Here is a 17,836-nt window from a genome sequence, read left to right on the forward strand (position 1 = left end):
TAAATTAAGTTATAAAAGCGCAAATTAATTCCCAATAACAATTAACGCACAATTAAGTATTAATTAAGCATAAAATTGTATATTTGGACATTAAATGCTAAAAATGCAAACGATGCATATTTTTGTAATTTTTAATTTTTGTAAAACAAATTTAATTACTAACAATTGTAGAATTAAATCCTATATGCAAAATGCGACATATTTTTGTATTTTTTATTAATTTAGCAAATAAACATGCACAGATAAATACAAATAATTATTCAAAAATATCACAAAATATCACAAAATTGCACACCAAGAAAAATTACTTTATTTTTGAATTTTTGGGAGTAATTCTCATATAGGGCAAAAATCACGTGCTTACAATGGGTTGGGAAGAATGGGCTAAGGGTAATTGGATTGGACCATGACTTTTTTTTGTGTTTCAATTTTGGGCTAAGAAGACTCCAAACTATTTTTTGTGATTTTTCCATTTTTTTGTAAAGCAGATAAATTACTAATTAATTTAAAAATACAAAATTAAATCCTAAATGCAAATGCAACATATTATTTTGTATTTTCAAGATTATGTAAAAATAAAATAAGGTACTAGTTTTGTATATTTTTATTTAAATTTAGGAAAGATACGCAAGCTAAAAATATTTTTTGTAATTTTCTATTTTTATGACGAAAATAAAGTAAAGAAGTCAAAAATAGTTGAAATAGATATATTAGGCCTACATTAAATATTTACATGCTAAAATATTAAAAATCTTGGAGAGGGTCAAAAATCACATGTCTACATCATGTACAAGTACAGATATTACCAACGCATCATTGTAAGGGATTATCAAGTCGTCTGCATCTGCATCATCAAACGTTCTACTGTCTTCCTCCAAAACTTGGCGAATTTGCTTCCCATGGGTAACCGTGAATTTTGATGTCTTTTTTATATTTGTATATGTCACACCATTGACCTCTTCTCCCCCGCTTATCACGTTAACCGTTCTTTTTAATGACGGAGGTTTTCGAGGCTCTTGTCTATTCTTCATATAAGATTGCTACCTTTCTCAATGAACAAGTTAGTTAAATAACCTTGTTTTAACAAATGTGATCACCTTGTAATAATCAACAATCTGCTGTTTTATGGTCATGATTATTATGAAACTCGCACCAAAAATTTGGATTTTTTTACTTGAGTTTGATCTCATTTCTTTAGGCCATTTCACCTTAATTATCTCCCATACTACTTAGAACAGCTACCAACTCGGAAATGCTAATATTGAAACAGTAGTCACCAATCCTTGCATTTGTATTAGCATTACTGTCATGTGCATCTCGCCTTTCCGAACTTGGATGATGAACCCGCAACTCTATGCCTTGATCTAGAATAATACCATACGTTTTCTTGTTTAGACCATGAATCCAGTCCCGCAGATCCCATGTAAGGTTCATACCTATTTTTTTTGGACCTTTTTTCAGATTCTGGTCGTCTCAAACTTGTTCTTTCATCACCCCTTGACTGAGTGATCGTGTTTTCTTCTATTTGTAGCTTTGTATTGTACACATCATTCCATGTTGTAGCAGGGAATTATCGTAAGATTTCCTTAAGTCTCCTCATGGCTTCTGAGCTTTTTTCATTTAAGTTATTCGCAAACGTCATGGCGACCCAATTATCAGGTACTCGTGGTAGCATCATCCTTTCACGTTGAAATCTATCCACAAATTCCCTGAGTAACTCAGTATCCCCTTGTTTTATTTTAAAAATTTCTTCCATCCTCCTCTCAATTTTTTGATCTCCTGAACGTTATTTTACAAATGAATCTGCAAGCTCAGCAAAAGAATCAATAGATTTTTCAGATAAGAGAAAATACCATGTTAATGCTCCTTTCGTGAGCGTTTCACCAAAAATTTTGACCAACGCTGATTCAATCTCTTTCTTGGTTAAATCGTTGCCTTCCACGCCAGTTGTTAACATGGTACGTGATCTTGTAGGTCAGTTGTTCCATCATATTTTGGAATATCATGCATTTTGAACTTCTTAGGAATCGGCAAAGGTGTTGCACTTGGCTTCCAGGGTTGTTGTAAATATTTATCAATATCCACTCATTTAATCATGGGCGGTACGCCAGGTATTTGTTCTATGCGATCATTCTGCTCTTTCAACTGTTTCTGCAAAGTTAGTACCAAACTTTGTAAATCAGAATTATTTGGTGTACCTGACCTTCCATCACGAAGGGCGCAGAATTTAATTTGTAGAGACAGATCAAAAGCACTATTGAAATATATTCTTTACTTTACTGCCTTCTCGAAATTCTCTACCTTGACTTTGCAATTCGTCTATCAATTATTTCTTTAGTTATTCTTATTATTTTCCTTTAATATCATTAGAAAAGTGAAGTAAAACTTGGTTATCAGTAACCCGTTTTCTTCTAAATTTAGATTTTGACCAAGAAACATATTTTTGATTAAACAAATTGGTTCCGTTTGCCGGGACTCTAATAATCTTTTCACTTTTCAGTTTCTCTTTCTTACAAACAATCATCTCAACTGCTAACGACAATAACCAACAAAATCAGCAGGAGGGAGGAACTCCACCTATCCCTTCACCACAAGAATCTCCTTGACAGTCCCGAGACGGAACACCTCAAAGATCAACATCACACACGAATGATCACCAAGGGGACGAGCAGACTGTCGAACAAGACGCATTAAAATAGTTAATCGTAGAACATAACAACGCTCTTTTCCATACCATCTCGTGGGTGTTTCTCCTCGTGCCTTATTTTCTCAATTAATTCTGCCAATTGAGAATGCCACTTGTCATTATATCATTGTTCCACGCGTCATGCCATGTCAGCATTCCAATATTTTACGTGTAACGCTTTTTCTCCACCAATACAATAAGAGATCTTGATTTGTTCCCTAGACGTTCTGAGCTGATCATGGAGGGCTAAATCTCTCTCATTGGACTAACGCACCTTTGGCCTTGGACTATTAGCACTAGCATTTTGTTCCATACGTCCAAAAAATGCCTTGTATGTACGTACTTCACATATTTGATTCACTACTAGAAATCCGGGAAAAAGCAACCAAAAATTAGTGACCAAATTTGGTCTGTCAAGAAAAGCGACCAAAGTTGGTCGCCAAACTGCCGAAAATAATAAAAAAAATATTTGAAATACTTTAGCGACCAAAGTTGGTCGCTATTTGGCCGCAAATTTAGTCAAATTGTTGACTGGACTGGTCAGACTTGCTTGGTCAAATATATACTGAGATTAGCGACCAATATTGGTCGCTAAAGTGGGACCCACATTAAATTTGTTAATAATTTTATTATTATTTTATAAAACTTATAAAATATAAATATATATAATTTAAAACTTGCGACCAACGTTGGTCGCTAATTGAAGGATAAGTTGATAGCGACCAACATTGGTCGCTAACATGGGACCCAGTTATAATATTTTAATAAATATATATTTATTTAAAAAAAATTAAAATATAAATAAATATAATTCAAAAGCTAGCGACCAAAGTTGGTCGCTTAATGAAATAGAGACCAACGTTGGTCGCCAATGTGGGACCCAGTTCTAACGTTTAATAATTTTTATTATTAATTTAAATATTATATAAAATATAAATAAATCTGATTAAAATTTAGTGACCAAATTTGGTCGCTAAATTAAATTCATGTACTGTTAGTGACCAACTTTGGTCGCTAAATTAAATTCATTTACAGTTAGCGACCAAAGTTGGTCTCTATACGGTCAAAATTAAAAATCACTTTTGTATTTACTATGAAAATAATATAAATGTAAGTCGTTAACACTTTTGTAATACAAGGGATGAATAGTACTACGAAGCGGGCGTGTGTGTCTATATATATAATATATATATACTTACGCTATATACTATGCACTAAGTATAAGTGTATTAGGTAATACTGTATCGAATATAGCTTATATATATAATATATGTACTTACGCTATACTATGCACTAAGTATAAGTGTATTAGGTAATACTGTATCGAATATAGCTTATATATATAATATATGTACTTACGCTATACTATGCACTAAGTATAAGTGTATTAGGTAATACTGTATCGAATATAGCTTATATATATATATATAATATATGTACTTACGCTATACTATGCACTAAGTATAAATGTATTAGGTAATACTGTATCGAATATAGCTTATATATATATATATATATAATATGTACTTACGCTATACTATGCACTAAGTATAAGTGTATTAGGTAATACTGTATCGAATACAGCTTATATATATATATATATGTACTTACGTTATACTATGCACTAAGTATAAGTGTATTAGGTAATACTATATCGAATACAGCTTATATATATATAATATATGTAGTTACTCTATAATATATATATATATATATATATATATATATATATATATATATATATATATATATATATATATATATATATATATATATATATATATATATATATATATATATATATATATATATATATATATATATATATATATATATATATATATATATATATATATATATATATATATATATATATATATATATATATATATATATATATATATATATATATATATATATATATATATATATATATATATATATATATATATATATATATATATATATATATATATATATATATATATATATATATATATATATATATATATATATATATATATATATATATATATATATATATATATATATATATATATATATATATATATATATATATATATATATATATATATATATATATATATATATATATATATATACTAAGTATAAGTGTATTAGGTAATACTGTATCGAATATAGCTTATATATATATAATATATATGTACTTACGCTATACTATACACTAAGTATAAGTGTATTAGGTAATACCGTATCGAATATAGCTTATATATATAATATATATACTCACGCTATACTATGCACTAAGTATAGACTGTTTGACCAAAATAGCGACCAACGTTGATCGCCATTTTTGACCGTTTGACCAAAAGGCGACCAAAGTTGGTCGCTTTTGTAGGATATAAATATATATATATAAAAGAGGAAATATATATATATATATATATATATAAGAGGAAAATAATTATTTTATTTATTTATTTTCAAATATAGCGACCAAAGTTGGTCGCCATTTTGGTCAAACGGTCAAAAATGGCGACCAACGTTGGTCGCTATTTTGGTCAAACAGTCAAAAATAATTTGGCTACCAAAATAGCGACCAAGTTTGGTCGCTATTTTTTTTAACAGGAGCCAAAACGGGTTTCAGGTCCATTCTTTCAAAATTATTCCCCAAATTAAAATCTTTCTCCTCTAACACTCAAAACCCCTTCCCCCCTCCGACTTCCAGCAGCAGCGACGCCCCCGCCACCGGCGACCCCTGACGGCAGCAGCAAATTCCGTCGACCTCCACTCCCAAGGTTAGTTTCTCTCTCCTTTCTTTTATTTTTCCGAAAAACAGTGATTTTAGGGGTTCAATTCCAATATATTAGGGTTCAAAGTTATATATTATTTGTTCAACTATGTTTAGTTCAAAGTTAATTCCATGTTACGGTTTAATTTCTCCATGTTAGGGTTTAATTTCTCCATGTTATATATTATTTGCAATTTTTAGGGTTCTTATTAATACTTTTAGGGTTCAAATAAATTAACTATTTAGGTAGACTAATTTGATTGTCATCGTCAATTCTTGCCTGAGGGTCATGAGTTTAGAAGGATGAAAAATGCTTTCAAAAAGAATAAACTGGAATATGATTATCCACCTCCGATACTTTCAGGTGATGAAATTTGGGAGAGGGTCCAGAACTTCAGTAAAGTTACTGAAGTTCCACCGCATAGATTCCCCGGATACGGTGTTACTCATAATTGGACCAAACAAAGTATATTTTGGGAGTTGCCTTATTGGAAGGATAATCTTCTCCGTCACAACCTTGATGTCATGCATATTGAGAAGAATTATTTTGACAATTTGTTCAACACAGTGATGGATGTTAAAGGTAAGACAAAGGATAACCCAAAGGCTAGAATGGACTTACAAGAATATTGCAGGCGGCCTGAGTTACACTTGCAGACAACAAACAATGGTAAGTTATTCAAGCCCAAAGCAAGTTACACATTCACTTTGGAGGAAAGACGTCAGATTTGTGATTGGGTAACGAAATTGAAGAAGCCTGAGGGTTATGCGTCGAATTTTGAGAAAAAAGTTGATATGGAGGTAGGGAAGTTGAGCCATTTGAAAAGTCATGACTGTCATGTTTTCATGGAGACCTTAGTGCGTATTGCGTTTTCTGGTTTGCCTGAAAGAATCTGGAAACCCATCACTGAGATTAGTTTGTTTTTCAAAGACTTGTGTTCTTCCACATTAAGGGAAGAAAACCTACGCCGGATGGATCAGAACATTCGTGTAACTTCGGGTAAGATGGAAAAGATATTTCCATGTGGGTTTTTTTATGTGATGGAACACCTTCCAATCCACCTTGTACATGAGGCACGACTTGGAGGGCCTGTTCAATGCAGATGGATGTATCCCTTTGAGAGGTAATATTATAGTCCATATATAATTTTCTGTTTTATTTGAATGTTCTTGGCTAACCTGAAATTATGTAGGACAATTGGCAAATGCAAACAATTTGTTAAGTAGAGGAATAGAATTGAATGATCTATATCCGAAGCTTATCTTGCAAAGGAAACTGCTCATTTTTGTTCTTATTATTTTGAGAGTAACGTGCCATGTGCTAGGAATAGGCCCAACAAGCACATGGTCGACCTTACGAATGATCCATTATATCCGCCTACGTCCATATTCAATCAACCAGGCCGATGTTCTAAGGATGGTAGAAAGAGAAATTTGAGTGATATGGAGTTCAAGTCAGCTACACTTCATGTGTTGCTAAATTATCCCGAAGTAGTACCATTTCTCAAGTAAGTATTGATTTAATAGTTATCAAAATATAAAATTTACTGTGATTACATCTCAATGCAACTACTAAAAATATTTGATGTGTTACAGTCACTTCGTGGGTCAATTTGGCCAAGATGCTGTATATACGTCATTTCATAGGTGGTTCAAACAATTTGTAAGTATACCCTTAAAATATTCTAACACTATGTAGGTAAACAATGTTTGGAAGTTATGCTAACTTATGAATTTTGTTAACAATATGTAGGTAAATGATCCAAATAATGGTGTAAATCAATTTTTGAAAGATATATCTTGGGGACCTGGGGTTGAGGTCACAACATATTCCAAGTACGTTGTGAATGGTTATAAGTTTCATACAGAGGGTTGCTCTAAAAATAAAAAAAGCAACAACAGTGGGGTGTGGGTTCAAGGTGGTGATGGCAACCAAGTTGGAGATATTGATTATTATGGTGTGCTCAAAGAAATAATAGAACTAGAATATTCAGGTAGGCCATTTAAGAAAATTATTTTCTTTAGATGCAAGTGGTTTGACCCAAATCCAACAAGAGGTACGAGAGTACACAATCAATACAACATAATTGAGGTTAATCATACGAGGGAGTATGATCGCTATGATCCTTTCATAATTGCACATAATGTTAGGCAAGTGTATTATGCTCCTTATCCATTTCGGCAGAACAAGTCCGATTGGTGGGTTGTAATCAAAACTAAGCCTGTAGGTAGGGTCGAAGTCGAGAATGTGTTGGATGTTGCATATCAAAACGATATCTCCAGTGTTCACCAAATAGTGGACGAACTTTTAGAAAATGATTTGGAATATCCTGAACACATATTGGAAGAAGTTGATATAAATGAAGTAAGAATTATAGAAAACGAGGAAGAAGAATCAACTGATGAAGCTCAAACTAGTGAGGAAGAAGAATTCTCTGACGAGGAAGAATACGTCAATGAGCTTTAAAAAGTTGGTTTCTTCGATAACTCTCGTTTATAGATAGTTTCCTTATATGTTTCAATCTAAATATGTATTATATTATGCAGATGACAGGCAAGGGTCGAGTAACAATGAAGGTAGTGGTTCTCGGGGTCGAGAAAAGGCTAGGAAGCAAAAAAGGAGGGTAGAAGATACTACTCATCAATCTTTTCCACCATCTCCTGATTTGCCTATCACTATGCCACAGCCTCTACCCCATGGCTATACTGAGCTGCCACAGCATCACCAGCCCTACACCTTCGTGCAGACCCCGGGTGTTTCTTCACAGGGCCATCGGACTGTGCGTCCGACATACAGTCCACCTGCCTCACTACCGCGTGGATCCCACCCAGCAGCATCACATGGATCGCATCGATCCATGTCACAGCCACATGGATCACAGCCATCAGTGTCACAGCCAGTCGGGTCACAACCACTCGGGTCACAGCAGTCAGTATCACAACCACTTACGATCCGTGCAGCTATGTCGCAGTCACAGGGATCACATCTATCGTCATCAGGAAGAAGAATCAACTCATGAAGCTCAAACTAGTGAGGAAGAAGAATTCTCTGACGAGGAAGAATACGTCAATGAGCTTTAAAAAGTTGGTTTCTTCGATAACTCTCGTTTATAGATAGTTTCCTTATATGTTTCAATCTAAATATGTATTATATTATGCAGATGACAGGCAAGGGTCGAGTAACAATGAAGGTAGTGGTTCTCGGGGTCGAGAAAAGGCTAGGAAGCAAAAAAGGAAGGTAGAAGATACTACTCATCAATCTTTTCCACCATCTTCTGATTTGCCTATCACTATGCCACAGCCTCTACCCCATGGCTATACTGAGCTGCCACAGCATCACCAGCCCTACACCTTCGTGCAGACCCCAGGTGTTTCTTCACAGGGCCATCGGACTGTGCGTCAGACATACAGTCCACCTGCCTCACTACCGCGTGGATCCCACCCAGCAACATCACATGGATCGCATCGATCCATGTCACAGCCACATGGATCACAGCCATCAGTGTCACAGCCAGTCGGGTCACAACCACTCGGGTCACAACAGTCAGTATCACAACCACTTACGATCCGTGCAGCTATGTCGCAGTCACAGGGATCACATCTATCGTCATCAGCGACTCCACCTATTGGAGGCCTTCTCTTGCGGGATAGTAGCTCTGACCCCCTACTCCTTCCACACATGCCTCTGATACACATGTTTCGGACGATGATGCTGATGCTACTACTGCTTCTGACGAGGAGGTGCATTATGATCAGTATGGCAGGATCATCATAGTCCCTGAGGGTGATGGGTAAGAGTTATTTGTTATTTTTATGTTTATTTTTTTGTACAGTTTTTACTAAGATATTAATTTGTTTTATTTATTAAATTGCAGGTTCCTCCCGAGTAATATTACTACGAGGATAATCACCAAAGCAACCAGAAAGCTTTATGATGCCCCTTATGCGTCTTGGCGTGAATTCCCATTCTCACTGAAGGAGGCAATTTTCAATGAATTTAAGGTATAAATGTTCTTTTAAGCAGTATAATTATTTATATTTATGATATTTCCATATAATATTTAACTTTTGAAATACAGAGCAAGTGTGTATGGGAACACCAGTATAGCGCGGACGTGGCTGTAAATTTTAATCTCAAAGCTCGCAAGCGGTTGTCGCATTCTTTCTCCATAGCTAGACAGCTGAACCAGAAGCCTGGCTGGTTGCTTCAGGAGTTTTGTGATGATTTGCAAAGGCAATGGCTTACTGCAGAGTTCTTACAGAAGAGCGAAAAGGGAAAGAAAGCTCGCGCATCTGAGAAGGGAGGATCATTGCACACTGGAGGTGCGGTCAGCCAGGGGACAATAAAAAGAAGAATGGTACGTAATTGCTTAATTTATTTTAATTTTCAAAGTATATCTATTCTATTTATTAATTAAAATTTATGAGTTTTCAGGAAAAGAAGTTGGGTCGTCCGATGAATCAAGATGAGCTATTCAGGGAGACTCATATTGTGAAGAAGAAGAAAGAGACGGATCAAGAAAGGTGGGTCGAGGGACGTGCCTCGACTGTACATGTAAGTTTTCACTTTTCATTAAGTATTTTCATTTACTTTTATATAAATTTTGAAATACTAATTCAATTTACTTTTTCTTATAGGATCGCTTCAGAGTTGAAGCTGAGGAATTCATACGCAGTCAGCCACCTAATGAGTCGGGCGTGCCATTCCAACTTTCGGCCGAGGATGTTGAAAGACTATGGACGCGGGCTGCAGGCGGTCCAAAATGGGGAAAGGTATACGGCCTTCCTACTAAGACATTTCATCGCTATAGGTGTGGAATGCAAGTAATAGGGACTTCCTCGCAAGCCGAGCAACTTGATGGGGAGAGCCTCTCCGCTATGCGGGAGACTGTGACAAAGCTCACATCCGAGCTAGAAGCGTCCAAGGAAAGAGAAAAGCTTAGAGATGCTCAGTATATTGGCGTGGTCGCTCAGTGCCAGAGCATGCAAGAGCAGATCAAAAATCTCCTAGCTGGATCTTTTTCGATTCCCCGGTCTCGGCCATCATCGCCAGAGGCTGCCCGTCCCCGTGCTCGTTTGTCCCGTCCTCCAAGTGGCCGTTCCTCCCGTCCTCCCCGTGATCATTCTTCCCGTCATCGACAAGTAGACCCTTCTCAATACCGTGATGATGATGAAACTTCATCAGACGATGATGATAATGATGTACCAAACAATGAATGAATTTTAGACAATTTGAACTAGACAAATACAATTTATTTTCCATTGGGTTGTAATAAGAGTTAACTTAGTTTGGTAGTTCTATTGAAATTTACACTTTCTTGGTTTTAATGTAGCTTTTGTGTTGTTGTTGTTGTTGTTGGGTTGTTGTTTGGTATTGTTATTGGAATTGTTGTTTGAATTGTTGTTGTTGTTGCTTGTTAGGGTTTTGGTATGACTGGCAGGTGGTGTAGCTGCCAAAACAGGCAGTTTCTGCCAAAATAATACACAGAAAAGCGACCAAAGTTGGTCTCTATTTGGTCGCTTTTCATGTTAAAAAAAATAATTTTCTGGAGAATAGCGACCAACGTTGGTCGCTATTTACCCAGATTTCTACAAAAAGCGACCAAACTTGGTCGCTATTTCATTAAAAAAATAAAATTTCTGGTGATATAGCGACCAAAGTTGGTCGCTAATATTTAAAAAATAAATTAAATTCATGTATTTAGGGACCAAAGTTGGTCGCTAGTTTAATAAAATAAATAAATAATTGAATAAAAAAGCGACCAACATTGGTCTCTAGTTTCCAGATTTTAAAATATAATATTTGGATTAGAGACCAAAGTTGGTCGCTTTTTAATGATTAATAATAAATAAATAAATAACGTATTTTATATTTAGAGACCAACTTTGGTCGCCAAATTTATATTATTAAATTAATAAAGCGACCAAAGTTGGTCTCTATAGTCAATATCCGGAAAAATTGGTCCATTTAGCTTAGAGACCAAAGTTGGTCGCTAATTAGCGACCAACTTTGGTCCCTAAATAAAAGGGACCATCAATATAGCTACCAGACCTTTTTGGTCGCTTTTTGGTCGCTTTTTAGCCCAATAGCGACCAACTCTGGTCGCTTTTTGCGGTCGCTTTTTCCCGGATTTCTAGTAGTGATTGTCCGCTATCTATGTCTTAGAATTTTAATTAATTACTTTCTTTTTGACCTTAAAACAAATATTTGACTTGAACTTATATAAAATGATTGGTATAGTACGATTTTATAATATGAATTTCGTTTACTTAAATATTGATACAATTTGATTAACGCCGTCAAACTTAAACAAAGAAGAAGCAGAAAGAACTTTAATGAATTGTTGATATACAAAATGCATGGGGACTGCACATTACTTGAACCAAGTCGAGCAAAATTGCAGCTCTTCCTCTCTCAAAATATTCCGTTGCAGTTAGGAGCGGACGTAGAGCCAAACACGGGTTGGCCGAATACAGTAATTTTTTATTAAATTATGTATTTTTATTAAGCGTACAAACATTAAGTTTAGAAACTAATTACTATTAATAAAAGTTAAAATCCTGACTCCATCTCTGTTAACGGTTCAAAATGAATAATTAGGATAAACACACACACACACACACATACACACACACACACACACACACACACACACACACACACACACACACACATATATATATATATATATATATATATATATATATATATATATATATATATATATATATATATATATATATATATATGTAACCTGCGTTACACGTTAAAAATTGTGCGTAATGGTTTTGGCAATTATTTTTATGAGGGAACATGAAATTTAAGTAGTGAGAGAATTATATAGAATACAACAATTATTTAAATGTCGAAAAATATCATTACATTAGCATAAGACGTGAATTCAAAATGATTGGACATCGTTATCTGAACGTGCAAAATTGATCAATTTAGTCATGTTAGTTAGATAATATTATTATATACTTATATTTATCTTATACCTAATTCTTCTTTATAGACGATGTTCTTTATGTATGTTCCATTTTGACACTTTGCTTGCTCTGTCATGACTGGAAGTTTTGTTATAAATATTGATATTTCTCTTAAAAGTGTAATTATATAATTGTCCGTGCAAGAAAATATGTTGCGACAGATACAGTTTACCCTTGTAGTTTGTTCGTTGTCATTGGAAAACACAAGCGTACTGAAAGTTATTTTTCGATAAATTTGAAAGGATATTCTTCATTTTCAAAAGGCGAAAGTTGAATTTTGGGGATGAATGCATGCTTGAAAGTACATTGGCCTATTAGAATTTCTGCTACGACATTGTTGAGAAAACCTCTACATATTATTCTTATACTATTACATAAACTATTTGACGGATCTAAGTTTATTAGCGAAACGATGAATGTATTTTTGCTTCAAAATCAACATGCACGACGTGGAAGTTTATTTTTAAATTAATAAGAATATCTTTAGTTGTCCAGTTAAAAAGCAGCTACCAATTAAAAAAAACTAACGCACCACGAAGCTACAAAATAAACCAAAGTCACGTAAAAGAAAACTAAAGGCCTTTTGTTGTCAAATAGAATTAAAAACTTACTAAAGTACGTGTTTTGACTGTTGGCTTTCAAAGACTTTTGAACTATGGCGGAGTGGAAGAAGAAGAAGAAGGTATCTAGTAGAATATGTGCAAATTATAATTTACAATAGTTCCTAATCGAATGGGAACATTTAGAGAGTTAGAACCTAACCCATAATAAATTTGACATAGTGACGGTGAAAGAATTTTTGTGTCTATTATATACATATATGAAACTAACACAAAGAAATAATGAACTTGATAATAAATTTATTAGGTGGATTGCTATTTGGTGTTACTCCCTCAGTCTCATATTATCAGTCGTGGTTAATAAAAATATTTGTCTCAAATTATTTGTTATTTTAGAAGTTCAAGACAAAATTAATTATTTTTTTCCTTTTTACCCTTAGTAATAATTATCCTTGAAGACTACAAATACCTCGATTATAGATAATTTTGTTCAAATACCAATGAAGAAAGATTAAATATTAAGATATGAATAAAAGTAAATTAGTCAAAGTCTTATCCTAATTAATTTTTCTTGAGGGGCGTGTACAAGAGAATTATGGCTGATAATTTGAGACGGAGAGAGTAGTATTTAAATATTCTTTTTGGTAGTAGTTGGTGTCATCTTCTGTTGAGTCGAAAATGGTAAATGTTTTGCTCACTCCAAGAAACTTAGTGATCTCATTTAGTTGATCAATATATTCATTTCTGCTAGTGTGATGATCCAAAATGTCATCTTTAATTTAAATAATTATCTCGGTATTTTAAGACCATGAAAAGCGCTATCAATAAATCTTCGACTTGCGTGCATAGTCCGTATAATTTTCCGGAAGGTTCTTATGTGAAAAATGGATTAAATTGTGAACTAGAGTTTTAAAACTCAACTGAGTTGACTTCGGTCAATTTTTTGGGCAAACGAACCCTGATAAAAGTTTTGACCATTTCGGTAGTTCCGTATAGTGATTTGGGACTTGGTCATATGCCCGAAATCGAATTTAGAGATCCCTAGATGAAATTATCGCCATTAACGGAATCTAGATATCTAAGGTTAAAGATTTTCAAGTTTGGCCGGAGATTTGACTTTTTGATATCGGGGTCGGAATCCAGTTCTGAAAATTTTCATAGCTTTGTTATGTCATTTATGACTTATGTGCAAAATTTGAAGTTAATCGGACTTGATTTGATAGACTTTTGCATCGAATATAGAAGTTGGACGTTCTTAGTTTCATTAGGCTTGAATTGGGGTGTGATTCACGGTTTTAGCATTATTTGATGTGATTTGAGGTTTGGACTAAGTCCGTATCATGTTTTAGGACTTATTGGTGCATTTTGTTGAAGACCCCAGGGCCTCAGGTGAATTTCGGAAGGTTAACGAATATAAAAAGGTTGTTGAATTTTCTCTTTGGACAACTGCTGATTTTTTTTTACAGCATGGGAACAGTACCCGTGAACAGTGCTGGACAGAATGTTAAGCTCTGAAAATGGGACTTCGTCCCATTTTCCATTTTTACACATTGGAGCTCGGGGAGAGGCGATATTCGAGAGATTTTCAGAAAAAACAACGGGGTAAGTATTCTTAACTTAATTTTGGTTAGATTACCCGAATCTATTATTAGTTTTGGCATTTAATTGGTGATTTTTGTTGGGAAAATTTTGAAAACCCTGTTGGTTTAATTTGAAGATTTGAGGGTCGAGTTGATGTCGGATTTTGGTAAAATTGGTATGGTTGGACTCGTGGTTGGATGAGGTTTCATATTCCATGATTTTTGTCGGGTTCTGAGACTTGGGCCCCACGGGCGAATTTTTAGTGCAATTTCGGATTTTTAATGGAAAATGTAGAATTTCATATGGAATTAATTCCTATAATTTTTATTGATTAAATCGAATTGTTTATGACTAGATTTGAGAATTTCGGGCACGAATTCGCGAGGCAAAGGCTTGTTGGAATTTTGAATTGGTTGCAAAGCGAGGTAAGTGTTTGGTCTAACCTTAGCTTGAGAGATTAGGAGTTGTGTCTTATTTGCTACATGTTAATTGTGGAGTACGATGTATAGGCATGGTGACGAGTATTTATACATTGGTGTCAAGTACTGTTCCCTTGTCAGGATGTTTGTTTTGATAGTATTGCCCTTGCCGAGATGTTTGTTTGATATTATTGTTCCCTTGCCGGGATGTTTGTTTTGATAGTATTGTTTCCTTACCGGGATGTTGTTGAAATATCATTGTTCCCTTGCCAGGAAGTTGTTATATTGCTCTTGTTCCCTTGCCGGGATTCCTTGTGATTATTGTTGGCTTGTAACTGGGAGCGGATGGTACGCCTACCACAAGATATAATGAAATGGGAGCAGGTGGTATGCCTACCACAAGATATAATTAAATGGGAGCGAGTGGTACGCCTACCACAAGATATAATGAAATGGGAGCGGTGGTACGCCTACTACAAGATATAATAAAATGGGAGCGGGTGGTACGCCTACCACGAGATACATGAAATGGGAGCGGGTGGCACGCCTGCCGTGAGATACAGGAAATGGGATTGGGTTGCACGCCTGCAACAAGATGTGTAAAGAAAGTAAAATCTGCCTTTATTTTCCTTATTCGTGTTAGTGGTTGGATTTTGATTCCTTTATAATTCTCTTGATATTCTGTTTTTATTCCTTTTTTATGTTCAATACTCCAAATTTCAACAATTGTTATATTTTTAACTCAATTGATTTCTCAACTAAATTTTCTTTAAACCGTTTGAGGTTGTACTTTACCTAAAAAGGAATTTCTACTATGTTTTGATTTATTGATTTCTCGTATTAAAGATAATGATTCATTCGATATTGTACTTTAATTGAAAAGGGTATCTTCTTTATCAAATGATTTCTAAAAATAACTTTATCTTTTCTTGTCGATTTCCTAATTGGGTTGGAAGTTGTACTCTACTTTATGTTAAGTGAATAAGGCGTCACAATGTGACATTTACTCGAAAGAATTATATTCGAAAGATGCTTATTTGAAAGATATTTATTTAAAGAAATATATTCGAAATATATTCATTGAAAAGCATATTATCTTAGAGATTATTACTTGAAGGATTTATAGGCGAAAGATTTATATTTGAAGGACTTTATAAATTGGTTGCAGTTGTAGCTATTATTTGTTGAGAAACATTTATGGTGTTCTTGTTACCTGCTATTTATATCACTGGTTGATCATTGTTTCCATCATTGTTATCTGCTTCCTATTATTTTTGTACGCTATATTGCACATGTTTATTTGGTAGTTTGGTCCTAGCCTCGTCACTACTTCGCCGAGGTTAGGCTAGGCACTTACCAGCACATGGGGTCGGTTGTGCTGATACTACACTCTACACTGGGTGCAGATACTGATACCGGAGTGCTTGGACAACAGTGAGGGTGCTATCTTCAGCCCACACAGGAGACACGAGGTAGTCATGCAGACGTCTGCGGGCCTTGGCGTCACCTCCTATCTTTTTCTTTATCCTTTTTCCTTTACTCATTTCAGAAACAGTGTATATTTTATCTTTCAGACTTTGTATATAGTATTCTTAGACCGTCTGTGAAGTTGTGACACCAAATTCTGGATAGAGTTGTATTTAGACTTCCGCAGTTTTGTATTAAGATAAATTTTGAGATTTTGTCTTCCGCTTAATTATTTTCGCTATTTGCATGATATCGACCCATCACTGATAATGGTTTAAAACTGGAAAAGGTTAAGTAATTAGAGTAATTTGGCTTGCCTAGCTTTCACCAGTAGGCGCCATCACGGCTCTCGAGGGTGGGAAATCCGGGTCGTGACAAGTTGGTATCAGAGCTCTAGGTTACATGGGTCTCACAGTTCACGGACAAGCTTATTAGAGTCTGAGGGATCAGTACGGAGACGTCTGTATTTTCCCCCCAGAGGCTACAGAGTTAGGAAAAGTTTCACTTCTATTCTTCTCTATAGTGCGATTTGTTTCTCTCAATGCTAAATTGAAACCTCTACTCTTGTCCTTTCGCGAATGGCGAGGTCGCGTAGCAGCAGCATAGGCCGGTGATAGATTAGTTACGTCTTCGGAGGCTTTTTGGAGGTTGGATAAGTTTCACCAAGCCCTTCACTACCACTTTCAGCGGTGCATCTTCTGAGGATCCCCAGGATTATTTAGGGAGCTATCACGAGGTTCCCAGGAACATGGGGACAGTGGAGACCAATGGGGTCGACTTTGCTACTTTTCGCTCGTCTGGATCTGCCAAGACTTGTTGGAGAGATTATTGTTCGGCTAGACCAGTTAAGTCATAAGCTTTGACTTGAGATCAGTTTTCTCAGCTATTTTGGAGAAGTTTCGTCCTGTCCCTCAGAGAGAGATCTACCCGAGGCAGTTTGTGCGTCTCCAGCAGAGTTCTATAACTGTTACTCAGTACGAGACCAGGTTTAATGATTTGACCCATCATGCTTTTCTTATATTTCCCACTGAGAGAGAGAGTCAGGAGGTTCATAGGGGGACTCGTTCAGCCGCTGAGTCAGCTAGAAGTGGAGGTAGAGTATTAGAGGTGGAGGTACAGGTACTATTCTTATTTATAGCAGAGATGCTTCAGTTTTATTTGATCTGGGATCTACGTACTCCATTACAGTTACTACTCTACTTACACTACCAAATAGGGTTGGAGGAAAAGCGGGTAGATGGCGCCTAAGAGGTGTAGACCCGACCCATTTATATATTTGCTATGGTATAGCTGAGGTCGCTACACCAGATGGTGTCGTTACAAGTATGATCTTGAGTTATTATAAAGGAAAAATTTCCTT

Source organism: Nicotiana tabacum, chromosome 10, assembly GCF_000715075.1.
Source record: "Nicotiana tabacum cultivar K326 chromosome 10, ASM71507v2, whole genome shotgun sequence".
Classification (NCBI taxonomy): Eukaryota; Viridiplantae; Streptophyta; class Magnoliopsida; order Solanales; family Solanaceae; genus Nicotiana; species Nicotiana tabacum.